This window comes from Cygnus atratus, chromosome 9 (genome assembly GCF_013377495.2).
Source record: "Cygnus atratus isolate AKBS03 ecotype Queensland, Australia chromosome 9, CAtr_DNAZoo_HiC_assembly, whole genome shotgun sequence".
In the NCBI taxonomy this organism is placed as follows: Eukaryota; Metazoa; Chordata; class Aves; order Anseriformes; family Anatidae; genus Cygnus; species Cygnus atratus.
This window is the reverse complement of record NC_066370.1, coordinates 15,750,581-15,775,238: the sequence shown is the minus strand read 5'-3', so window position 1 is coordinate 15,775,238 and position 24,658 is coordinate 15,750,581. Positions and strand designations below refer to the sequence as shown.

Sequence of the window (24,658 nt, the reverse complement as noted above, 5' to 3'; positions counted from 1 at the left end):
TCAGGGTAATTTAGGAACTGACTCAGCTTTCTAATGTGTTTTCTTTGTCTCAGTCCCCATCTACGATGGAAGTAATGGGACTTTCGTGTTCAGAAGGTGGATGTATCCACAGGCATCCGGGTTCCTCTCGGTTTTGAAAAGTAGTAAGAGCAGTTATTAGGGCTTGTCAGAATGTCTCCAGAATTTTTTATCTATATTTGGTATAAATGACTCTTTTCTGAAAATGGAGTTTTCTGTGGGAAGCACCAGCCTGCAACTCAGTTCTCCTTTTGTAGAGGAAAAAGGCACTTTTTTATTTTATTCTTCCATTTGTGATGGTAACAACACTTGCTGAAAACAAGAATGTTTTCCTGACAAGCGGTTGGTGGTAAGGCTGCTCCCCTCAGCTGGCTGACTGCCACACTTCCACTCTAACCTTTGCCTCTCTGCCCCCATTGTTTTTTCCTCTATTTTTGAAGGAATTCGTGTTCTCGGTCTCTTGATCCAGCTGTTTAGAACGAGGAGCAGTGGAGCAGCTTTTTCATTTGAGGCCCCCTCTGAAGGTGCTCATTGCAAGTCTGAAACTAACAGTTTGCTATTAAGATATAAAAATGAAAGAAGATAACGAACACGTAAGCATCCTTGGAAATGGAGATGAAAAGGGGATGGACATTTCTAAAGCAGATGGAGAGATTTACTGGTCCTGGATGTTTGTTCTTGTTGAAACATCGTGATGGATTATGGTGCTTTTGAGGATACTTAGCCTGGCCAAGCGGACATGGGAGCAGGGAATCTGCTTTCCTGCCAGGTGTCTGTTGCTGTTTTCAAATGACCTGGCAGAAGTTGGGTAAAACAGAAGCTTTGAACCACGAAGACTGTCTTGTAGGCTCAAAGTTTCAAAGGTTTAATTAACAAAGGGTTTTAAGACGAGCAGTGAGAGCCCACCATGGTGTCAGGGGTTTTGTTGTGGCGGGACCGAAGCAGACCTGGGTGGAAGTAACCTTCCCCTCAAATTCTTGCCATTTAAAACCCAAATGGGTAAAAGGAGATGTTACTTTATAATACAACTCAACTTCTTCTCCATTTCCATTGCTAAGTGGCACCATTAGACTGTGCAAACGTGCACAAAAATGCAATCTCTGCTCTAGATCTCAGCCTAAGCGTGGGCTGCTGGAGACCTGGGGCTGGGACTGGGGGGATCTGGATGCCTTCATGGCCCCATGGCTTGGGGCACAGCACTTCTCCTCTGCTCCCCTGTTCTCTTCTTGGTCACCGTTGGTCTGTTTTTCTTTACCAAGTGTCTTAGGACTCAGGAATCGTGTTAGGGCAGCATTCTGCCTAGTGAGTCCGGCCATTCCTTGGGCAAAAAATGACATTTTTTTTGGTTTTGAATTGCAAAACATTATGCTTTGTTTGAAACCCAGGCTCTGTGGTGCTCTGATACTGCATGCGAACTGGAAAGCGAAATCAATTATCCTTCTTTGATCGAGAAGCCGGGGTGCATTCGAGTGAGAAAGTGAAACTGCCCCCCTCTTGCTCGAGGTCGCTGCAACCAGCCTTAGTGAAATGCAGCCAGCAAACAGGGCCTGTGTGTGTGTGTGTGCTGGGGGGAATCAATGAGGCTGTTTTGAAAATCTTCCGCTTCCACTAGACTGAGGGAGTGTGAACAGCATGAGGCCGGTAGTCTGTGCTTGAAAATACAGGGTCCGATCCTGGTGTCAATTACAGACCCGTAAATCACAGGCAGCGCCGCTGGCAGCCACGGGGAGCTGCTGAAAGGTCACTGCAGAATGGGACCCGCGGGCTTTCTGGCATGGGCATGCTGATTCCTCTCATTCCTTAGCCACCCTGCTTTCCTAGCCATCTTTTTCAGCGCTTTGTGTAGTTAAAGGACGAGGGATGTGACATGGCTGCTGCTGGAGCTGGGTTGTTCCTCCACTGCTGTCCAGTTGCTGCAGCTGAGAGCCGGTGGGGTGGCTCCTGGGTGCTGCAGGTAGGGCTGTCTCAGATTCCTTGGCTACTGCTTAAATATGTTGCGCCCCAAATAATTTTTCATGTGTTTTAATACAGCAGTCGCTACCTGGAGAGGCTGGATCCCACCCCACCAACGCTGCCAGGCCTGAAGGAGCACGCTGGAGCAGTCTCGGCCTCTTCCCCTTCCACCTCTGCTCCTTTTTTTCTGCTTGTTTTTAATCTCATTTTATGAGCCCAGGGACAAACCTGAAAATCAGGTGTGACAGCAAAGATAAAAGTGAGTCACCTGGCCCCGAAGCCAGGTGTGCCACTGATCTAGGAAACGGGGACTCCTGTGGGGTGGTGACTGAAGGCCAAGCTCTGCTGCCCTGCAGCGTGCCGAGGCTGCTGGTGAGTTGGCTCTTTCATCCAAGCTATCTTCACCCATCGCAGCCGATGCTGCAGGTCCGGGCTGCAGCTGGCGCCAGGGTTGGACCAGGACTTCGGAAGTGCTAAGTCCCGTCATGGCCAATTTTGACGCGCGGGGTTGTGGTGGATTTGAGAACAGCTCAGCGCTGAGGACAATGAACAAGGGGTGTGCGCTTCCTTGCGGGTCGAAACTCTTCATTCACGTAGCGTGCTTGCTGCTTTACACCAGCACGGGATCTGGCCTCCAAAAAAAAAGCAGCAGCCGGGTGTGCTGGTTGGTGCTGCTTGTATCGATGACTTTCTGAGCAGGTGCTGCTGCTGGCAGCGCCGGAGAGCCGCAGCACGGAGGAAATACATCTCCTGCTTTTGTTATTTAGCATGATCTTTGTATTAGATAACTTCAGCAGCGTTCTTCTGAATTGGAACAGTTTAATAAATGAAGCCTGAGAAGCACAGAAACAAATAAAATTAGAAAGCTGGTAGGGATCCTGCAGGCGTTAGTGTTCTGGTATAGCAAGATAGGTCCGTGGCTCGGAGCAGCTGTGTTCAAATGTAGAGCTGCCCATGCATATAAGCTGAATTTGAAGTCAGGGTGGGACTCTAATCTCAAGTTTGCATAGAAGGGGTCTGATTTTCTTAAGTGTACAGTGCGTGGGGAGCTCAGATGTACCAGTCAGTGATAGTCAGAAGTGCTGAGGATCAGGGCTGCTTGTAGCAGAGGAAATAGCTCGAGATTTCTGAATTGAGGACTTTGGCCAGCAGAAAACAAATATTGGCATAGTGTGGGAAAGGCATGAAAATACATATGTCAAAACGGTGCAGGCTTTTAAGTGTTTTTCACTTAAAATGAAAAGGTCAGATTGAATGGGGTTGTCAGCTGGGGACCTGTACACGCACCTGCCAGTCATACATGAGCGGACCCTTGTCAGCCCGTGCTGATGGCTGACTCCCTGAGAACTTGTTGGCGCTTGAAAACTGGCGACTGGAGCAGCTAAAACTACGATTTTCCTTGTAGCAGTCAGGCTGAGACATGTGTTCCTCGTTGGGGTGGGAATGAGAGCTTCCCGGTGCGAGGCTGCTTTATCCCAGTTTAACTGGTGTTCACACTGGGGCTTCTGCAAGTACAGCCGTATTGATTCAAGGAGAAAAAAAATAAGAAGAATGGAGAGCTCTGGGTATTTGTAAGACTTTCAAGTGTAAACCAGATTTAAAGGTGAATGCAAGTTTCAACCAGTCAGGAAAAACATATGCTGTTCAGCCAGGCTGCTGGATGAGAAATGTAATTAGCACTTAAAGAAATTATTTTAACGGCTAAGATTTTCTCTTAAAGGGATTGGTGATTCTTGTTACTTCAATTATCAAGTGACCACTGTAATGTTATGCTAGAAATGCCTTTTCTTCTGAAAATGCTGACTTTATTTCTCTGAAACAGCTTTCTTGCAGAGGTTTCAAGCTGTCCGTTTCTGAAAAAATATGAAGAATAAAAGAAAACTCAAAACATACTGGAGAATCAACATTTAAATTCAGGCATTGTAGGCTACTGCTTTTCGTTGTGATTTAAATCAGCAAACAGGAAATGTTGCTTTACATACTAGTGTTTTAAATTAATGGCTTTTCTTATCGTGAGATGTTGATTCTCGCTGTCGATAATACGGCATCGGCGTTATCAGGCAGGGTGAGCAGGCTGCTTCTGCTCGTCGTGTCTTTCAGGATTTGAGAGTTAGATCTCAACCTGTCACCTAATTTTCCTTTCGGCCTGGGATGGTTTTTATAACTTCTGATCACCTTCTCAGCTTTTTTCGAGCTGTACCTTAAACTTAACTAGTTGGAAAAAAACAAATGAAGAAAACAATCTCTTGTGAAAGACGTCGCTCTCAGTAAATTCTGGTTCCAGTGCTTTGTTCCGAGACTGCTCGGTGCTTTGAATGGGATGGCTGATCCCCGCTGTTCAGCTTTTTGCTTTAAATTACTTTTAAATGATAAATTGCTCGTTGAAATGCTTCAGGGTGCATTAAAATAAGTGGTCTGCACTGCACTAAGCACAAGAACGAAGATGCACATGCGCGCACGTACGTGTGGACCACCTCGAAGTCCCGGTGGCTGCAGCTGTGATCCGAAGGCACGAGCGGTGTGCTGAGCCCTGCCAGGGGGGAGCTGGGGGGCGTGAGGCTGTGTTGCCAGAGAGACTTCCCTGCTGTTACCTCATGCACGGCCACGATAGCAATCTGGGCTTTCTCGGTGCAAGATTAAAATCAGAATTAGCCGCATGCTGGCTGCTGAGCATCTGTCGCAGCGAGCTGGAAAAGCACCTGAACATTTCCCACTGAGGTTGTCGGGGGAAGTTGTGTGAAACCCAGAGGGGGCTCCTTGGGGCTGGGCTGTGGACGTATTTCCCTGAGCACTCCAGCGGAGCAAAGACTTGTGCTGGAATCGATGGCAATAACGTGGGTACGTCCGTACGGTGTGCTTGTTCATCTTTCCCTACCTAAGCCAAAAGGGGAATGAGCATGGCAGAGAGGAGGCTTGTGGAGCTGTGACAGGGAGAGGGGCAGACCCTTTTTTGGGGCAGGGATCTGTCCCGTTGGTCCCCATCAGCTCGCCTGGGACACAGGTGGGCACGAACTCGGGAGAGATGAGGCCAGACAGGGAGCGGGTTTGCTGCCAAGCTGTGGTGCTCCTTGCTGTGTACAAGGCACTGAGATGAGGGATCTGGGGAGAGGAGCTTGGGGCACGGGGTCCTCGAGTCTTGAGAAATGTTCTCCACCAAGAAATGCTTGTTGAGATCACGTCTCGGAGATCTCTGGTTGGGTGGTGACCTCATGGCTTCGTGGCTTGTGATGCAACGGCTGGGCAGCTCTGCCGGCACCGTGGGTTCGTCCTCTGCATCCCCCTCCTGGGTCCCTCTGCACTCTCAAGCCCGGACCGACTTTTGTAGCCTCCTGCTAAAGCAGCGGGGCTAAATGACTCCGTTCTGCCCAGGCCTTGTTTGGGGTCACAAACGGAGGAGTTTGGCGGACCAGCTCAGGTGGGTACTGCTGTGGCTGGCCAGGTTCTCCCTGCCCTGGTGGCCAGGAGGGGTGGGAGCCTGGGCACCGGCTGGTTGCTGCCTGCCCTGGGGATGGCACCCATGGGTCCTGCTCGCCTTGCGGGACCCAGTCACAAGCTGACAGGGACAGCCAGCGCGGAGAGAAAAGCCAGGCAGATGCGTTTCAGTTAGCTGAGGCTGCCAGAGTCCCATAAACGGTCTTATAAACATCTCGTGAGTTAAACCCGATGAAAGACAAGCCTGAGCCAAGGTCTTTTAAACACGGGTTGGGTCCCAAGAATATTGTCTTACCTGGAGCTCCCGGAGGTGCTGTTGTGAATTGAATTGAAACAGGGCAGGAACCAGAGGGGAATGTTGTTGTCTTCTGCCTCTGCAGATAAGACCGAAGGGCATTTTGCCAGGAGCCTGTGGGAAGGACCTAAATTGTGTATAACTCTACATCATTTTAAAATGAAAAGTAAACATGCAGAACCATAATATTTGCTTGTACTTGTCTCCTCCTTGATGGATGAAGAGAAATTGCTCTTTGGCTGAGTTCAGCAGCAATAAAACCTTGCAGTAACTCATCTTCATCCCCAGTCTGTGGTGAGTGGGAGACACCGTTGCGATCGCCGGCTGAATTTGCCCTCGCTGCGCCTGAAGGCAGCACTGAGGGTCCTGGGGGCTTGAATACCTGCTCTGCCCACACCTGGGTCCTGTGGGGAATCATTTGGGGCTGGGCACCAGCAAAGCATCTGTGGGATGGAGCTGGGAAGGTGCTGATGGGGCTAGGGTAGACCCCAATGTGCTCTTATGATGTTGGAGAGGCGAGGGTCGCGTGTCCCTCCTGGCTGCATGTAGGCATGACGTGCGGTGACAAGGGGGTGGTGGCAGGGGCAGGACGCCATCCCGCCGGGTGACAGGCCAGGGAGACCTGGGCTGTGAGCCACATCTGGTGTTTCGCCATCCGTTGGTTATAGATTTGCGGGCTCACATGCATCCTTGAGCAGAGCAGGTAAAACAGACGCAAGCCTGAACCGAGCGTTTCCATCGTTACGGCAGCAAACAGCAATAGCTTTTTGTGTTGTGGTGGTGACGAGGCGAGCCTGTGCTTGTCGCGAGCAGAGAGGGGGACGTGGGGGTGTCGGGGCTGTGGCTGGGATGGGATGCCGGGCGGGAGGCAGGAAGGAGTGCAAAATGCAGATGCTGTGCATCTCCACGGGATGCGCCCGGCAGCGTGTCCTGGCGTGACACTTGACATGCGCAGGATGCCGGTTGCATGGCCTGGCTGATAACGGGCTGGCCCCTCTGGTCTGCCTGCGTCTTCTGCGCAGGGAAAAACAGCGTCAGCTTGGTCAAAACAGAAAATCCCGTAAGCTTCAAAACCGATTGAAATGATGCCTCCTGGCTCCCTTGTCATGCCCCAAGCCACAGTGACTAGGGACAGATTCACCTGTCCTCACATTTTGTGCCTCGTTTTATGTCCCCCTCACATCCGTATCTTTACAAATCGTCATATTTTGTTGTATTCCTAGTGTGACACCTTAAAGCTTGGTGATTTGGGGTCATAATGCTCGCTTTCACAGGGTGCGTAGAGCAGCTGCTGTAAAGCAGTCCAGAAGCATGGAGGCTTCTGTCTACGAAAGCTGGGGAGGAAAATGCTCCGTTTTCCAGAAGTTGTGTGGGTTAAGCTGCAAGTTTTGGAGAAGAGCTGTTGGGAAGCCCATCCAGCGTGCATCACATGGAAGTTCTTTCTCTTCGCAGGGCTGGGAAAGAAACCCAAAGTCGTGACTCCAGCAGCACCCTGCGTGTCTCCAAAAGCCGTGCTCTGAGTTCATCCCACCAGCAAAGCTGTGCAGTGCGAGAGCCGGTACGTAAACACTTCTCACAGACACGAGGGGAGTGGAAGGAATTGCAGCTTTTCTAGCAGTAGCACCTTCTCCATGCCTCTCTTTTAGGGGACAAAAAAAAAAAAAAGGCTTCTCCTAATTGAGTGTGGAGGGGGGTTGCGATAACCGGGAAACAGGAGATGAAGTGGTAATTCCCTTGTGCTGCTTGCACAAGGACACCTTGGAGGGGAAGGGCTCAGCACCAGCAAGAAGCTGTGAGTATTTAGAAGTCATCCCAGACTGCAGCACTGGGGCTGTGGGTACGCTCTGTCGCGTGGAGCACTGTGTGACAGCGTGCGTTTGTAGGTGATGTGGGGGGCGCTGACAAACGCGTGCGTAAGAAATGCATATATACATGTACATACAGCGTACAAATCCGGGCAAACAAAGATGTGCAGTGCGTATATAGTATATACTATACAGCGGCATGTGAGAGCTCGGGGGTGTGTATACCAAACGTCTGTATGTACTATATATGGCAATAAAAGAATGCATATGCATTCATGTTCTCTTCTCTTTTTCTGTCTCTTCTGTCTCTCTGTGGAGCTGTTGCAAAGCTACCAGATCCAACCTCCTGGGAAGCCTTTCTGGCCAAGGTTTTACAAGCCAGCACCTGCTTTGCCTGCCTTGCTTTCTATATTTATTCCTTTGCACACAATTTTTGCCTTTGCCCGTAAAGTGGAACTGTCACAAACGTTTGTGTTAACTTTTGGCTGTACAGGACTTCAGCTTGCAAGTCCTAAGCTCGCTTTTGTGCGTGGTGTGGGAGGGAGCGTAGGTTTATGTAGTTGTGCATGTGTGTATGAACACCCCTGGTCCTGGCTGTCTGCATTACGGCATTCTCTGTGCTCTGTCTCCCCGTGATGCTGCAGCAGTCCCCACGTTACGTCTGTCGTGCAAGTTGTGCTCTCCACCTCTTCAGACATTTTTGTGAATCAAAAGCTCTGAGCGTCCTGCTTGTGTAATGCTGTTCAAATGAAATTAGTCACGCCTGACCCAGTGGCCAACTGATAATGATCTATACTGCTGTGCAGGAGGCTCGGGTTGGATTTTATTCCCAGGCCCCGGAGCTTTTACTTTCCAGGATTAGGACTGCGGCAAGGAGAGGGACTCGTGGCACAGTGTGGTAGGGAGCTGCTGGTTCAGCTGTGCTGGGACATGGATCTGTCCATCCCTCTGCTTTCTGTCCTCTGTCATTTGGAGTGGTAGGTGCTCTAAAACAGGAGCACTGAACCTCGATTTATACTTAAGTACCGCTGTTTAAGCACAGCGGCCGGAGAAGACACGATGCCATCTCAGCTGGGACCCCAAAAGGACATCGTAACTCCAGGTGGTGGGACTGCAGTCAGCGAATGCTGCTTGAGGGGGACGGGTGTGCTTGCTCCTGGATGCTGGGTGGCTGGTGTGCTGGGCGTGCCCCGTCCCTGGGGCTGTCCCCAGAGCACATCAGCGCTCCCTCCCAGCCCGGTGGGTATTGAAAGGCCGTGCTGGGCTGCCTGCCAGGACCGGGAACTGGCTTGTCCTCGTGTGCTCGGGCCCCTGCGCTCCCAGCCCCTCTAACAGCTATATTCATTTCTGGCATGGGAGTCCCCCTAAGGTCACGAAGCCAGGTTTCAACCCCAGGAGCCGTAAAACATACCCTGCCTGACCCCTGCGCAAAGGCAGCGTTAACAGCCTGCCTTCCCTGGGGTTTCGTTTCCCTGTCCCCAGTATGTGCCACTGCCGCCTGCATTCCTCTCCGGCTCGGTAAGCCCGTTGCCTCTCGAGCTGACGCAGCTAATATTTCCCTGCTGGCAGGGCAAGCGAGGTAGTGGCATTTAGCTGCTAGGGAGAACCTTGATCTCTTAATGCTGCTGGAGCCCGGAGCTGTGAGGGCTGCTGCGTTCCTGGGGCAGGATTTCTGCTGTCCCAGTCACTCCTCCTCCGTGGCTTTGTTCCCTTCCTTACCTTATCCCCGTTTCATCCTGCTGCGTGTCCTCGCACAGACAGTGCCCTGGGAATTGTCTTCTGTGGAAGACTGAAAAACGGAATCAGAGTTTGCAGAGCCTTCCCAGGCACTTCGACAACTTGTCTCGCCATGGTTTTGGAGCATCTTCTTCTCTGGTTATTGTAGTTTCTGAGCACAGAGGATGTTCCTGATGGCCTAGCTGTTGGCTGGGGCAAGCAGCTCTGGGGAAGGTCTCAGGGGTTTTTATTTTTATTTTTTTTAAAGAATAATTGATTGGCTGCCCACAGAGAGCTAGTCCCAGCCTGCATTTTGGGAAGATGTTGCTCTTGTGTAGCACTTAGTGCCACTGGAGCTGTTGGCTGTTTAAAGCTGTCTTTATAACTAACATGTAATGAGTATGTGCTGGTGCTGCCTTGTTAGGTTTATTTTTTGTAGCGGCAGTGATGGGTCACAAAGTTAAATGTTCTTAATCTGAAAGACACAAAGCTTTGTTTTCTTCAGAAGCAAAGGTTTAGATGTTTTCTGTCACCCGTGATATCAGGGACTGAACTCAGGCTGTCATGGGCCCCTGATCCCTGCCTGGCTACCGGAGGTAATTGTGCAGCCTCTGTCACTGCAGGGGTTTGGCTTCTCCTGAAGCCTGTGCTTCGGTATCAGCGAGAGCCAGATGTACTCTAATGTCACTTTTTTTTTTACTGCTTATTTTGGCCATACATGGGCAGAGTCAGCTCTGGAATTCCTTCCCTATAAATTCAATAGCATCTTGTGGGTGGTGCTGGGGAATCACTCTGGCAGTGCTGTCTGGGCAGCCTGTTCCCCTTGAAAACGTCCTGATTTGCACATTCCTCAGATGCTGCGTGCTCAGCCTGGCCGATGGCTGCAGCCACCAGCAGGCTGCCGGGGCAGAGGGGCTGGGAGGGTTTCAGCCTGCATATTCGCCTCCCGGTCATCTGCAGGGCGGCTGTCGTGGCAGGGGGGAGATGCGGGTGGCTGGGAGAGGTCCCTGCTGCCCTGTGGGAGAGGTGCTGTGGGTAAATCACCCCTCTTTGTAGCCAGGTTTTGCTCTGTAAGCGTACCCGTGCTGCCTCCCGGGCTTGCTGCACGGGCTGGACGTTGAACTTTGAGTGGGGACACTCGGTGCTCCCCCATTGCCATCTGCCACAGCATCCCCGTGTCACACGCCCCTGCAGGGAACCTGCCCAGGTGGCAGTGAGCCTTTTCTCATCGTGCTGCTTGCCCAGGGAGCCTGGAGGGCTTGTTTGTTGGAGCAGGGAGCCTTTTGGTTACAGGCTGGAGGAACGGCGTTGGGATCGAGGGATGCTGCTGTCCTGGGGCTCCTTTTCCCTGCGGGGAGCTCTCTGCTTGTGCAGGGTGTGTTCCTCTCTGCAGAGCTGCTTGTCCTCTGATGAAGCGGAATCACATGCACGCTTCTCGCAAGGCGCTGACTGGATGAGTCAGGTTCAGGGAGCTTTTCCCTGCCCCAGGTGAGCAGCTGGAGCGGAGCGGGAGCCTGAGGCCATGCGCAGTCCTGCTTGTGCCCTGTGCCCTGCTTGCCAGGTGGCTCTGACTGCTGGGTCTCACCTTATCTGGTGCTGAGTTAGTGTCACTATACGCACAGCCCGGTTTCACTTATTTGCCTTCAAATAGTACTCAAAAAAACAGCTTTGGGAGGTCTCCTGCCGGTGAGTCGAGGGATGAGAGGGAGCTTTGCAGCAGCAGTTGTGGATGCGGGGCGATGGCTCCTGGAGCTGCCTTGTTGCATCTCCCCGGGCATCCCCGGGAGGGGACGGAAATGCCCGGTGTCTCGCAGTGAGCCGAGAGCTGCCCAAGCATGGGCCAGGACCGTGCCGGCGCCGCGTGGCCCCGAGTTCAGGCTGCGCGTGGGTCGGCCACGGTGATGTGCTCGGTGCCTGGAATTCAGGCTGGAGAGGGGCAAGTCATCCCCGTGCCAAAGGCAGGGAGAGAAGGGTGATTTTTTTTGACATCCTCTGGAGTTTTGATCTCCATATTTGGAAATGTTTACCCATTGCTCTGATCTATTGCAAGGGAGGGGAGGTGACTCAGGGTCTGGTGGAAGCAGGATTTGAATTCCTGTAGTAAGGTTTTTTTTTTTTTTTTTTTTTTTTTTTGTCCTTCTTGTTTTGGAAGCTTCTTGTGGTCAGTTTTCAGTTCTCTTTTGCTCCTGGACCTTGTTCCAAATTTGATCTGCTCGAAAGGGAAGCGTATTAGCGAAGGAGCTTGCCTGGATGCTGGTAAGTGCATCATTGCTGCTTTAGCAAGCAACTTGGGATTTTCTGTTTTGTTTAGTCAGATGGATTGCATCAAAGTGTGTGCGTGGCTGCTGGTGGAGGCAGGCATGTGGATCGCCAGTCAACAGAAAAGGACCCGATGAAACTTTCTCGAGCTCGGAAATTTAGCTTAATAGATTGGTCTCAAAGGCAAAATGTTTCTTCAGGCCTAGGTACAAAGATAATTTAAGCCAGCTCCCATTCAGTCAGGCTCTTCCTTGTAGTTTCTGGCTGATGCACCAAGGCAGCAAAGCACTGCAGGGTTAAATGGGTATGGTTATATGGATGTGGTCAGCAAGTAAAGTATAGCTTAAGAAAGATTTCTGTCTCCTAAGCAAGTGTGTGTGTTAAAAAGGCTGTGTAGCACATGGATATATTTATCTCCAACGTTAATATTTAACTGTTTTGTTAGGGAACTGCAGAAGTTTAACAGCTTTAACTGTATGAAGGTTCAGTGTGTGTTTTTTCCTGTTATTCTTTATTTTTCCTTAGCGTGATGGTTTTTTATCTGTCTGATACTGCAGCTGGCTGCCTCTCTTTTTCTCCCCTTTTCCTTTCTCCTTCCTGAAAGGAAACTGCAGTTCATCGAGAAAGTCAGGGGAGCGGGGGGGAACCTGAAACATGTTTTGCTTCCTGTTTTATTCATGGCAACTAAAGCCATGCCCAGGAATCTGAAGTGGAGATCCACTATCCCGCATTCCTCTTGTCATTTGGAGCATGTAACACGTATAGAGTGCTTTTAGTGCTGGCTCTGGGGGTTGCGTAGCAGCGAGTCCTGCGCCTCAGATAGAAAGCACTGCACTTTGTCCTTTTACTTGGGAAGGGGTGTTGGTGAAAAACGGTGTACGGCTCGTGCCACTGGTTAGTGATGCGTGCATCTGCTTTGCTAAATGGTATTTTTAGGCTGATTCAAACTTGTTATCGTACTCTCCTTGTTTTAAACTTAGGATGTAACTTTCTAGGAGAGGTCTTGCTTGATTTTCTTTTGCCCTTTTAAATGGGGATTAATATTCAACGTGAGGTTTGGTTTTCTTAGAGATACGGATTTGCATCAGGCCTTTTAGGTGCAAAACTGACGTGGTTATTCGGGGGAAGACAAAAATGCTTGACATAGTTTGCGCAAGGATAGGATGTGAGCAGAAAAGCATTGTACCCCAGCAGGCAGCGAAGGGACTGCAGCGGTGTGTTCCTGCAGGCAGGTCGGGTTTCGAGTTCGCAGATTTCAGTTGCATTTTAATCCACGTTGTTTCAACAAGCTACTTGGATTAAGTGCCGCTTTGGGGCTCAGGGCCCTGCTGTGCTGGGAAAGAACCGCTGTCCCGAGGAGTTCACAGCCTGAGCAGACAGCGTAGGTGACGGCTTGGAAAACGGGGTGCGGGGAGGCGCATGGAGCTGCTGCAGCATGCGAAGCCTCAGCACGGTGACTTGCTTGAGGAGCCACCTGCCTTTGTCGTGTGCGGTGGTGCAGAGCCGTGGAGGGCGGTGAGTCCGGGTCTGTGTTGCTCCTCGTGCTCTGCGCTTTGCCTGTGCGTGTGCACGCGCGGCCCCGGGCCGTGCCGCCTCCTGCACCGTGCCTCGAGCAGCCCCTGCTTCAACGGTGCTTAGATGTGGTGCCTCCAGACTTCGCCAGCCGCTTGTAGCCCAGCTTGGTCTTTGGGGACAGGGCTGGAAATGACGATGTTCTGTTCCCCTCGCAGTCTCCTCCCTTCCATGCTTGCTGGAAGACCAGGACCAGCGGTGCCGAGGCCCAACTGGGTCCCCAGGCCTGGAGGCAGCGCCAGAGCGAAGGCGTTTCCTCCGGAGGCCTCGGGCAGACATCGGGCACGCCTGGGGAAGCACTCTGGGGCTGATAAACCTCCATGTGCCGATCCTTCTCCCTGACACGTCTCCGCTGGATGGACCTGAAGGCTGAGCCCCCCCAGGCAGAGCCCCTGCCTGGAGGAAGCCCAAGGCTGGGGCCGCAAACTGCCAGGGCTCTTCTCTGGTGTGTCTCCAGAGCCTGGAGAGATCCGGTGATCGCTGATGCTAACCAGGATCTGCAGCGGATGCCACACAAAGGATTTTCTTCTGTTCCAGGAATGGAGCCGTTAAGGGCTGACCTGTAAACTAATACACGGCTGAAGATTTTCCTCCTGCAGCCTGGCACTCTGTAAACACTTGAGCCTGAGAAGCCTTCGGTGGCTTCCATGGACCTTGAGCATGTTCAGAGAGCTCCGTGCCTGTTTCTTAAGCCTCTCGGTCACTTTTAATGATGCATTAGATGCAGAAGATTCGCTTTAGCTCCCATGTAAGGAGGATTGGTTCACAGCCTGTCCTTCATCCCGGCTGTTGCACCAAATGATCACGGCATAGCTCGCTGGGCTGGCACCGTGCGGGACGTGGCAGGGTGGTGACACTGTCACTGTGTGACCTGGGGGCTGTAAGGGGGCTTGGCAGGCACTAAGTGTGCGTGCCCCAGAAGCTGCCCCAGATAGCATGGGGGCAACGTGGCGGCATGGAAGGGAGGAAGGAGGGGCAAGATCACAAGCCTGGATGGCTCTTTGTGTCTGATGCTTTGCATTTCTGTAGGCAGAGGTTTCAGAGCTCTGAAACACTACATCATGTCTGCGGGCTGGGGAAAGCTGCGTTATCCTGGTGGGTGCGGGTGCAGAAACTGAGGCACCGTGTGGCAAATTTGGGAAAAGTGCAAATCTCCTGACTCCGTGTGACTGTTCATGTTCAGCTCCTGCAGACAGGCAGGTGTTTTACAACCTCATGCTGAATAGTGCTATTAAACACACTTACTCTAATAAAGTCATACTTTTCTGAGCGTGAAATATTTCTGCTTCAGTTGCTCACAGGTAAACCAAGTCATACCGAGTATTTCATAAAGTTGATCTATGTTGCTAGTGTGTGACAGGATCCCAACATGTATCGTTGCTTCTGGAGTTTCCAGATGGCACTTCACCTAATTGTGCCACTGCTACGTCTTAGTATCTGAGCAGAGTGCAGTCTTTTAAGAAATGTCTGTGCTTATTAGCTTTGTAATGCACATTCTTGTGTAACAGCTGTTGCAAGCAGCAGGAGGTCTTACTCTCAGCCTAATTCTTCAGTCAACTCTGAGGGAAATTTGCTCCTGTGAACTAGGTATTTGCATTTGGGGTAAGATCTCTCAGATGAGAAGAACTTGTTTGCCTCTAGTGAGCATGTCAGTTCAAGGACTCGCATGCCCAGGAGGAATAAACAAGTTGCTCTTGCTCCTTTAGCAGCATCAGTTAACAGTGTGGAAGTCTCCCCAGTTGCTTTTTGCTTGATATGGGGGTGACTGCATTTTAAAGAAACATCAGGTTTCGGGAGCCTAGCTGCCTGCATTGAGGAGGAAAGGAGTTCTTGTGCTGTGCTGTCTCACACCCCTACTGTGAAAATATTGCACAGAGGAGTCCCAGAGAAGCTGTCCGTTTTGGCAGCCACTTCCCTCCTACATGCTTGTTCTTCAGGTAAATCCCTCGTCAGCTCTGTCAGCTGTTCCCCCTTTCTCCCTGAAAAGTCATTATCATCTCTTGAAATTAAGGAAAAGACAGGAGGAGGGAATAAATGGATGTTAAGAAGTAGAAAACAATCAATTAAATAGTACATAGCATGTAATTTTCCTTGGAAACTTACCATGAAATTGAGGAGCACTTTAACAACTAGTAATTTAAATTGCATTTGAGCGCTGCTAATGGGTTGTTTGCATGGGAATTTCGGTCATTTCGCAGCAGGCCCCTGTCTTTAGTACCCCTTCATTCACTTTTAGAAAAAAAAAAAAGATCCTGCAGACAACTGGTCCAACTGTTGCTGGTAAAAGGTGATACCACTGAAATTTTGCAAGCTCTTGTTAGGTTCAGAGCTGTTTACTTCGTTAGCATCAGCTCTTCCAGTGTTAAATTGATGGGAATTCTGGGAATCCAGCACTTTTGATCTAAAGAAGCTTGTCAGGCTTGCTATTTCTAACAGGCAGGAAAATAACATTATTCCTATTGCGCTCACAACCGTGTTGGAGGCAGAATGGCTGCAGGGGCTCCTCTGGGCTCATGGGGCGTTTGCAGCCATGCTTGGGGAGGTCCCTGCTCCTCGGGGTCCTCCCCAGCGTGGTCCCAGTGCCAGGGCAGGGGAAGTGCCTTTTCTGCAGCCAGGGCTGACCTGGGAACACCGCCCGTGTCTGTCTTTATCACCCAGAACAAATCATAACAGCCTTTTGGGATCCGAAAAGGAACAACAGAGAGGTGCCGATCAGCTGTAGCTGTGGGTATTTTCACTGAACCTCTTAGGCTTGTTTTTCCAATGTTTAATGCTCTCCTTCACTACTGTTTTGCTTATAAAATGCCAGCGATTTTCAGCAAAATGCAATTAGCCATGTGCTGTTTTGCCACTGGTTTCGGTGGGAGCAGACTCTATAGGAAGGCAAAGGCAAGTTGCTTGTCGCCTGTTGCTGAATGAACATCCCGTTTTCAGAGCAGGGTTTTTGCAAATCCGTGGGCACAGCTAGCATATGGAAGGGGGTTCCATTGTAAAAACAAATCTGGCCTTCTGTTTCTGGATGTGTAGGTTGTTTCTTAGAAGATGGAACCTTTAAAATCTGTCCCTGCAAACATGGCTGTTAAATTCTTCTATTTCTGGCGAAGCGAGGCAGCTGTCTGCACTGAGATAAGCTATAAAAGAAGCAATATTTTCCAAAAATGGCCTTTTTAGCTATACCTGCCAGACAGCTTGGCCAGCAGGAGTTCACAAGGAGTGTAGCCACTGCTGCCCTTTTATGCACAGGGCCCTGAGCCACGTCAAAACTCCTGGGCAAGTCTCCAGGGGCAGCGTTAACCACCAGCTCTTCAATCTCTATCTTGTGAAAGGCTGCCACACGGACAAGAGCCTTTGGAGCAGAGGGAGGGCTGCTTGTCGATTTGATTGTTCCTACAAGATGCTCTGTTGTTTTCTAGGTGATTGCTTCGTCTTCAGCAGTGCTCCTGTTTTTAATTTTACTCGTACCTTTCTCGTTGCCGATTTGCCTGCAGTGGCTGTCTCCTTTAATCGCAGGGGGGTTTTGATGCTCCCCGTCCAAGTTATTTACTTGAACGTGTTCCCCTTTGCTGCCTATTCTGAGGGTAGCTAGTGAGTTCAAACAAAACCAGTAACAGAAATTGTAATTTTTCATAAGGGTCTGGGTGAGGTTTCTAAAAGGATAATAGTGTTATCCTTTACACATCCTGACACAGATGCTATCCACGGTTCTTCGTTGGTTATCAGCTAACCGTCTGCAGAGATACGATTGCAAGAAAGCTGTATCAGGTAATCTCATAGAGGCTGTTCGAGCTGTAGGGACAGAGGGGGACGTGGCTCTTGAGCACGCTCAGAGTGGGTGAGTGAGAAATTCTTAAACCCGGGAGGGTATCAAGATCGACATTTCGAGGCTGTGGCGGCGATGACCTCGTGTGGGCAAGGGGCTGGTGTGCGGTGGGAGGCAGGGGCGAAGTCCGTGTGGTGGAGGAGGGCAGAAGGGCCAGAGGGCAGCGACTTGGGGCATTAGGAAACCCCAGACAGCTCACGTTCTCCTGAGATAAGGAACCAGCTGATAGCATCAACTCTGTGAACTGTCTAGCCAGTACTCTTGCCCTCTTTTTTTTTTTTTTTTAAATTTATTTATTGAATGAGCATCTTACCATGCTGATTCTTGAGAAGTGCTACGCCCACAATACAAATCCCCCGTCACGCATGGGCAGTGTTGCCAAACAGCCAACTGCTGCAGGGCATCAGCTCAGCGCTGACGCAGAGCAGGGTTTTGCCTCCACTGTCTTTTTCGTGGACCACGGGCCTCTTAGTCACCAGTTTGTGCCTTGTGTGTTTTGCGTAATCCTCTCTTCATAACTTTCTTTTCCTTGTCCCACTTTTCCATTTCAGCAGTCCATTTATCCCCTCCCCAGCCCTCTCCCAAAAGCAGAAACTCTTGACTGGTAAAAGTCAATGCAGGTGTGCTAGGTACTCCTCCAGCAAATATCTGTGTGTCTGCTGGTCCAGCAACCGACTGACAGCTGAGTAGAAATGAGACACATGAGGTGGAATAATCCTGGTAAGGTGTTTGTGACCATGCTCTCCCCTTGCTAGCGTGTGCAGTGCTCCCCCAAGCCTCTGTGTGGCTCGTGGTGTGAGCTCATGGGTGAGCAGTGCTGCTGAAGGCCCTTTGTTTGCCCTCCTCCCTTTCTCAACTGTTTTTGAAGAATGCTGGTAGATTTAAGTAATAGCCTTGTAGCTGAGAGATAAGGAAGAAAAAGTCTTAAGGGTAGATTAGTTTGCTGTAGAGGGAAGGCAAACACCGAGGGAGCTCGGTGGAGGGAGCTGACACTGAGCTACCCTGGAATGCCGAGACCGCGTGTTTATCATTTACCCGCTCCGTAAATGTGTGTCGTGTTTTACAAGTGGGGAAGAAGACAGTCCTTGTCCGAAAGAGTGCAATCCAAGACGGACAAATATGCACTCGAGGGCCTGGTTAGGGAGGGCATGGGTGATTGCTGGAGGTAGAAATCCAGGTAAAGTGGATTCCTAGAAGAAAAGGGCTTCTCAGGTGGGAGTCGTGGGTGGTGAGAAGGGTGTTTAAGGTGCCAGAGGAGTGGATAGACAGAGGAGGGTAAACTGCTACGGAAGGAGATGAAAAGACCTGAAAGGAAAGAAGGTTGAAGTGGGAGGGTAGAAAATAAGAAAAGTAGTAGGAGGAAAAAAGAGCAACAAGGCCGCTGTGGGAGGGGATATTGTGGGATGCTGTAGATGAGAGTTGAGATGACCTTAACATCTCTTTTTTCGTGTGTTAGAAGCTATGCTGTAACTCAGCTACTGGGATTAGTCATCTCCCAGTGCATGAAGCACCAGTTTCTTCTCTGAATGGAGAGTGGTGGTCCTGTCTGAATGCCAGGGCTGGGAGATCTCTTGGCTGGGCTCGAATGCCTCGTACATCTGGTGGGGTGCTGAGCACTTACACGCCATGCCATCCTGTGCATGCGCCATTGCAAAAGGCTTAGGCATGTGCATAAGTAAATTGCCACCTTCTGCTTAATGCCATCAAAGGTAGCTCTCCAAAGACTTAGAAACCAAGTCAGAGATTACATATATATATATATATATATTTAATATGGGTATATGTATTATGAGTAGGTTTTCAAGTGAGGCTGCACTTCAGTGACATCTGAGAGGATGTGGGTGGGATTGATGTTTTTGTTGTGTCTTACCCACTCCCCAGTAAAAGAGCAGTAACCTTTGTGCACTGACTTCCACAGAACTGAGATGGCAAAAACTCACTGGTCAGCTGGTTCCTGGGTGTCCTGCTTCCAGTTCTCGAAAAAGAGCTTGGGACTTCCACAGGTTCTGTCTGGGTTTTGTTCCAGTCCCAAGGATTGAAGGAGTCAGGGAAGAATTTACTGTCACCAGTCTTACTTCCCTTTCTCTGATTTCTTCTCTGCTTTTGAAAATAATTGCCCTTCATTTTTGGCATTTACGCTGTAGCCAGTGTCCATGGACTGGAAAGCCCCTTGAGTTCTCCTGAAGCAGCAATAATAACTTCAACTTTCCTCCCAGATCTAGTCCTCCTCCTGCTTGCTTACTTTGTGCGTGTGTATGAGAAATATCTGATCTACATTTGTTTTGTGTGTGTGTGTGTGTGTTTTGGGGGGGTCTCGTTCCTCTGCTGATGCTTTCCAGATCTTCCTTCTGGTTTCTTATTTCTTCTCCAACTTCTTCGTAGCCAATAAAAGCTGTAGCCAATAAAAGGACATCTCCTCTGGAGCTCCGTGTACTGTCATGGTATGTTGCTCCAGCATGAGAAAAACTTGAGTTTAAAACATCTGAAATTGCCCATTAGCTGGGCTCGTTTCTTGTAGTCCATAATTTGGGGGTGGGGAAGAGGAGGCGAGCCATTCTAAAAATGACTCATCCCACAATAGATCGATGCAAAATGTTCCATTACATTTTCATTGTCAAAACTGACTCCCCTCTCCCACCCTTCCCTCTCTGTGAGGTGCAGCAGAGGCTGCTTCACCACGTGTAGTGGTGGTGGATGGGTGCACGTTGGCTGATGTATGGCCAGCCATGCAGCCAAAAGGCGTCTGGGTTTTAGATCAGGGCTTGCTGTAGGGGCATTGGCGTCCTTGGGTCATGGCTTGCTCCTCTTCTATGGACAGTGATGGTGTAAGGGCAAAAGTGGTGAATTTTTGTACGTTGAACCATTTGGGTCAATGCCTGCTGTTTGTTTTGGGGGGGTGTTGTTTGACCTCATGGAGTGTGTTTGTATGGCTGCACATGGGTAAGTACATGTGCTTAAGCAAATACAGCAGTTGAGAAGGGCAAGTGCAGCAGCCTGGCACTTCTCAGGGCTTCACAGGACAAGATACCAGATGTCATGGTTTCCTCAAATCCCAAAGGGACAAGGTGCAGAACGGACCTGTCCCTGCCTGTCCCCACGCTGAAGGGCTTTTCTTCCATTCAGCCTGCGTGCGGGCTGCTGTCCGTGAGCCTTACTGCTGAAAGCCCATGAAGTTGTCGTAGTAAAGCCTTTGGGGAGCAGGCTAAGTGGTGGAGACAGAACAGACGGTGACAAAATCTTTGTGGGTATGACCCGTACATGACAAATTCACAGGGTCTTGCTGGTGATGCGGGTGTCGAACCACCAGCCTGCTGTGGACGTGATGCTGTTCGTGTTTATGTACAGTTAGTTTGCTGTTTTTAAAGCTACCACCACCCTAATGGTTAGATACAGCAGTGGCTGGGGGCTTTCTTCTTATGCTGGAACATGAAAAGGCATGCTTTTGCTTTCTTTCTTTTATCTTTTTTTTAAACGCCAAGTGTCTTTGTGTTTCCTTCAGCAGTGGTCTCTTCACCCTGTATCATTGTCCACCTGCTCAATGGAGGCTTATATTATTTTGATGCTGCAAGGTTGTTTTTTTTTTTTTTTTTCCCAAGTAGAGCATCCGTAAGGAATGGTCTGCAGGACTTGCTTTGCTGAGGCTACGCTATACCAGAGCGTGGTGATGCAGGGCCAGGTCCATAGCAGGTGTAATGGCAGCGAGGTACCTTACAGTCTGGTCTGTCAAGGCTGTTTTTCACTGCTTGTAAAGGAGCTGTGTTGAACGCTTTGCAGTTTATAAGACTTTGAAAGCTTGACATGGACATGATGTTCCTCCTGAGATGTCGCTGCTGTATCTCTTGGAGCGGTTCTTTTGTTGCTTCCGACGGCTGAAATTAATGTGGAGCAAACTCCAAAATGTTTGAACAAGCTGAGCTTTCCTTGTAATATCTCTTTTCCCCAGACAAACATGCGGGGAGATGTTCAGCCCTCCCCCCATTTCCTTCCTCCCCAAGCCTCGAGACCGTCCCACTGTTGTGGGTTGCTTGTCTCCTGCACGAGTGTATTTCATTGTCCCTCGAGAATGCCCAAGTCGGTGCTTATTTGTCTCCAAATCATTGTCCTTGCAGTCTTGAACAAAACCCACGTTAAGCAGGTGGAGCTGATAAAATCACTTCCAACGCAGCTGATGGCAACTGGGTCAGATCCTTTCTCACTGTTTCCTGACGGAGGAGAAAATAAAGCACACACGAAAGCAAAACACACAAGTTTTCCCCTGTCTCCCTTCCCCAGCCCCCTGTCACGGTTTCTTCAACAACAAAACAGAAGCCTCAGCCAGTCAGCGGCACGGGAGAGTCTGAATTTCTCAGAGTCAACATTTCCACGTCTGACAAAATTTAAAAAAGAATAATAACAATAATAAAAAAAAAAGTGCAGAGGCTGCATGTGGTCTGGCACGCAGCCAGGCAAGGAGAGCTCTTTGGGGTTATTATTAGGCAGATAACTGTATCAAGAACTTGAACAGCAACCCCACTGTGAAGGCTGTGGCTCTGTTGAAATGCTGATGCATGTTTGATGCTTATGAGAAAATATATCGCAGTGTCTCAAGCCACTTTTTTTCTCCTTTTCCCCCTGCAATAACTTTGGTGCTGGTGGAGTTCCTGAGAAGCGATTACAGGTGCTCCGTGGGGAGCTATTGCTAGTTTTGATTACACCTTGCTTGTACCTCTCGTAGGAACCATACCTAGAACTTGTGCACGTTGGAGGGAGGTGTGCCCAAAGGGAACCGGACTGCCTTGAGGATCTTCTAATCCCTTCTCAGGGCTTATCTCAGCAAGGTGAGGGAAGTTTGGGGGCCCCTGGGTTCTGGTTTGGAAGGTGTGTGTGGAGAGGTACTCAGGGCATGGGGAAACCATCACTGGGACTTCAGTGCCCTACAGCAGAGGGTCAACACGAGGAGGTGCAAGAAGAGCCTGACATATCCGTTAGGAAGGACAGCCTTTTGGTGATCCTTAAGAACCGAGACACAGCACTTACAGCACTCGAGGAGCAAGAGCTGACGCAGAGGGATGCACAAGGCAAGGTGACACGGGTAGAGCTTGCAGCCCGGGAAGTTTCTTGTCAAGTGCTTGGAGACCGGCAGAAGAATGTCTGTTTGTAATGCTGCGAGATACCACGTATCTGTCTGTGTTCCCAGCTATATACGGTATGTGCAAGGCTATATATAAACGCTTTGGTGGCTGGTATTTTGGCTGATACACTCACAGTTTTGTGCCACATTGAGAGATTTAAAAATATCTCCCTGTTCCAGGAACATCTATACCATGACAGATGTCATCCGGCGTGGGGAGTGGCTTCTGAAAAGAGAGCACAGCGTTATTACTACGAGCCTCAGTACTCTATTAGATTATTTATTGCTTCGCTGCAGCCATGAGACATGTGAGGTGCATTACTTCTGCCTGTCAGTTTTTTCACACATCCAGTCAGGCAGCATCTGTCACTCCTCCTTGCAAGTCTCTAGCTTTCATTCTCAATGAACTTTCTTCCCGGCTGGAAGGGAGGCAAAATAAAGGTTTCAGGAGTACACGGAGTTAATGAGCGAGTTCATTAACAATTATTTACCTTGGAGTCGTGCCTCTGAGAATTAGGGTCCTGCCTGGCTGGGCTCCCCGGCCAAGACACGGTCACCTCACACTCGCTGTTGTTTTATTTCAAGGCGAGTCCGCAGACCTGTTGTGTCAGGCACTGGAAACCCAGCGTGAGTCAGACCCGTCTCAGCTGCACGAGACACGGCAGGGTAGGAAACAAATGAGAAATGGCATGCTCGGGACTTGCTTTTGGGAGCAGCTTTGTGCTTCTCCGGACCTCAGCTCATCGTCCGAGGACCTGGCGGTGCTGCTTCATCCCCAGCACCCGTCAGAGGGGACAAGTCCTGTTTTTGTGTGGCAGTCGTGAAGCACTGGCAGGGCTGTGCCAGGCATGTTCTGGTGGAAACACTCAGAGAGCAAATGCTGGCATTGCCAGAGAGCTCTGCTCGTACACGCAGGAGTAATTCTCCATTGCTCAGGCTTTGGACCCGCTCTGGGTGGAGTCTTTCAGACTGTCAGGGCCAGAGAACATGTTGGGGTTTGTACCTCCATTGCAGAGACTTCCAGTAAATAAAGCAAGGCAATGAAAAATAAAAGACAACAGAGCTGTGAGGAGGCATGCCTGACCCAGGTCTCTTGTTTCAGGCTACCATGCAAGGTGTCAGCACTCTGTTAAAATCCTGTTCTGCGTGCTGGGGCTGGGGTGCTTGTCCTGTAAGGAAAAGGTTGGGAACCAAAACTTTCCCTTCTGTGTTGGCTGCTGAGGATGGAGGCTTTGGATGTGGGTCTGGGGAACTCGTAATACCTTCATCTCCCGCCTACACTGGTAAGGGCAGAACTGATCAGTGGAGCAGCAAGGGTGGATGTGTGGAAAGTGGGGTTAGAAGTGGTCAGGTCTTCCTGTGACTATAGACCAGGTAGGAAGAGTCTCTGTGGGACTTGCTAATTGTCTGGGGTTTGGTTCCTGCCTCTTGAGCTTGGCGGGTGGGCCATGTTCCCTGTCTGGTTTGCCCATGGCTTGGCAGGGGGTTGGCAGCGCTGGCCAGGCATGCTCGTCTGCCGGCTCCGTGCAGAACTGCAGTGTTGCTGGGGGAAGGTTTGCTGGAAGCAGTCTGCAGCTACAAGGAGGTGGCCTGGTGAGTTGCCATTTGCATGGCATCGCTGCCAGCGGAGGTGTCAAACAGCCTGAGGATTTCTGCTTCCCTTCAGGGCCAACCCACGGACAGGTGAGTGTTGTGGGTTTAGGCTCGCAGGAGGAGCACGAGCCCCATGGGTCCGCTCTGCAGGGCCCTGGGACCTCGATGTTCTCTATCACTTTGTCAGTCCATCACTAAGGTCACGAGCAGAGGGATGCTTGTAGGTTTTCTCTGTAGATGTCCTGTTTCGTGCATCCCTCCCAGAATTCTGGCCCTGTCTGCAAATAACCCAAACATCGTTAAGCCCGGCACCTCCCTCCGACTGCAGAGGGACAACCTCTGCCGGTGGCCAGCCGCAGATGCCGAGGGAAGGCCCTCGACTTCCCCATCCCGCTAGCAGCAAGGCATGGCTGCGGCGAGCCCCTGACCTTGCACGACGCCCTTCCCGCTCCCGACCTCGCAAAAACCCCGGGCATCCACGGTGCAGCCCCACCGGGCGCTGGCGCCGGATGAAAAACAAAATGCATAGAAAGCTTCGGGAGCGTGGGCGTCGCTGGGAGGGCGGAGGGGGGTGGTGGTGGAAAAATAGCTGGGGTGTCGTGTCACCGGGTGTCAGGAAGCAGCCCGGCATTGGGGTGAAAGACGAGCAGGGGCCGGGGCGGCGGGGCTGCCGGCACATTCTGTACATTCTGCAGCCCCGCAGCACGTGGGGCCGCGGGAGCAGCCCTGCAGCCGCGCGTTTCGCTTTCAGGCATGTAGCTTAGCCGGTACGGCGTTATCTGGGTGCATGCTGAGTCTCTTACTCTCTCTCTTTTTCCACTCTAGTTTTAACTGAGGTACGCTTGTTTATCCATTGGGGCTCTACAGCCTATAAACAGGATGTCTCTCTGTTTCCTTTCAGCCCAGTAACACTAAACCGCTCTGAGCACAGATAATGCTGTAGTAACCCTCCTCGGGGCTGAACAAGCCTCGTGCCAGTCATAGCTATATGCATAGCATATATGGGAGTGTTTAGCTCGTATATGCCTCTATGGATGTGGCGTGAATTGGCCATCATCTGCAGGTCCACGTTGTCGAAAAGGAAA

At 50.5% G+C, this 24,658-nt stretch overlaps 1 protein-coding gene across 30 annotated transcripts in view; it reads left to right on the top strand.

Annotated features, from left to right (window-relative positions):
* LPP (LIM domain containing preferred translocation partner in lipoma) overlaps positions 1–24,658 on the top strand; it is a 336,723-nt gene that overhangs the window by 15,666 nt on the left and 296,399 nt on the right. For 11 of the 30 annotated variants that reach the window (XM_035544617.1, XM_035544627.1, XM_035544629.1 and 8 more), the window contains one exon: positions 7,151–7,256. The exons of 8 other annotated variants lie outside the window; for them this stretch is intronic. The gene's annotated coding sequence lies outside the window, so the exon portion shown is untranslated. Of the gene's footprint in view, positions 1–5,174; positions 5,387–5,846; positions 5,993–6,275; positions 6,402–6,677; positions 6,759–7,150; positions 7,257–7,424; positions 7,491–10,232; positions 10,708–11,371; positions 11,476–24,658 lie in introns of those variants that run through there. 11 more of the 30 variants (XM_050712539.1, XM_050712546.1, XM_050712542.1 and 8 more) reach the window with 11 other exon arrangements.